The sequence below is a fragment of the Marmota flaviventris genome, chromosome 9 (assembly GCF_047511675.1).
Source record: "Marmota flaviventris isolate mMarFla1 chromosome 9, mMarFla1.hap1, whole genome shotgun sequence".
Classification (NCBI taxonomy): domain Eukaryota; kingdom Metazoa; phylum Chordata; class Mammalia; order Rodentia; family Sciuridae; genus Marmota; species Marmota flaviventris.
The window spans coordinates 88852198-88854035 of record NC_092506.1 but is presented as its reverse complement, the minus strand read 5'-3'; positions in this window follow the sequence as shown (position 1 = coordinate 88854035).

Below are 1838 nucleotides of genomic sequence, written 5' to 3'. Positions count from 1 at the left end.
CTCACACTTCATCTCAAAGCCCTAGAAAAGGAAGAGGAAAACAAGAGCAAATGTAGCAGAAGGCAAGAAATAATTAAAATCAGAGCGGAAATCAACAAAATTGAAACAAAAGAAACTATTGAAAAAATTAACAAAACTAAAAGTTGGTTCTTTAAAAAAATAAATAAGATCGACAAACTCTTAGCCATGCTAACAAAGAGAAGAAGAGAGAGAACTCAAATTACTAACATACTGGATGAAAAAGGCAATATCACAACAGACGCTACAGAAATACAGAAGACAATTAGAAATTATTTTGAAAACCTATATTCCAATAAAATAGAAGATAGTGAAGACATCGATAAATTCCTTAAGTCATATGATTTGCGCAGACTGAGTCAGGAGGATACTCACAACTTAAACAGACCAATATCAATAGATGAAATAGAAGAAGCAATCAAAAGACTTCCAACCAAGAAAAGCCCAGGACCGGATGGGTATACAGCGGAGTTTTACAAAACCTTTAAGGAAGAATTAATACCAATACTTTTCAAGCTATTTCAGGAAATAGAAAAAGAGGGAGCTCTGCCAAATTCATTCTATGAGGCCAACATCACCCTGATTCCGAAACCCGACAAAGACACCTCAAAGAAAGAAAACTACAGACCAATATCTCTGATGAACCTAGATGCAAAGATCCTCAATAAAATTCTGGCGAATTGGATACAAAGGCACATCAAAAAAATTGTGCACCATGATCAAGTAGGATTCATCCCTGGGATGCAAGGATGGTTCAATATACGGAAATCAATAAATGTTATTCACCACATCAATAGACTTAAAAATAAGAAACATATGATCATCTCAATAGACGCAGAAAAAGCATTCGACAAAGTACAGCATCCCTTTATGTTCAAAACATTAGAAAAACTAGGGATAACAGGAATTTACCTCGACATTGTAAAAGCAATCTATGCTAAGCCTCAGGCTAGCATCATTCTCAATGGATAAAAATTGAAGGCATTCCCCCTAAAATCTGGAACAAGACAGGGATGCCCTCTATCACCACTTCTATTCAATATAGTTCTCGAAACACTGGCCAGAGCAATTAGACAGATGAAAGAAATTAAAGGCATAAAAATAGGAAAAGAAGAACTTAAATTATCACTATTTGCGGTGACATGATTCTATACCTAGAAGACCCAAAGGGTCTACAAAAAAACTACTTGAACTAATAAATGAATTCAACAAAGTGGCAGGATATAAAATCAACACGCATAAATCAAAGGCATTTCTGTATATCAGCGACAAAACTTCTGAAACGGAAATGAGGAAAAACACTCCATTCACAATATCCTCAAAAAAAAATAAAATACTTGGGAATCAACCTAACAAAAGAGGTGAAGGATTTATACAATGAAAACTACAAAACCCTAAAAAGAGAAGTAGAAGAAGATCTTAGAAGATGGAAAAATATACCCTGTTCATGGATAGGCAGAACTAACATCATCAAAATGGCGATATTACCAAAAGTTCTCTATAGGTTTAATGCAATGCCAATCAAAATCCCAACGGCATTTCTTGTAGAAATAGAGAAAGCAATCATGAAATTCATATGGAAAAATAAAAGACCCAGAATAGCAAAAACAATGCTAAGCAGGAAGTGTGAATCAGGCGGTATAGCGATACCAGACTTCAAACTATATTACAGAGCAATAGTAACAAAAACAGCATGGTACTGGTACCAAAACAGGCGGGTGGACCAATGGTACAGAATAGAGGACACAGAAACCAATCCACAAAACTACAACTATCTTATATTTGATAAAGGGGCTAAAAGCATGCAATGGAGGAAGGAT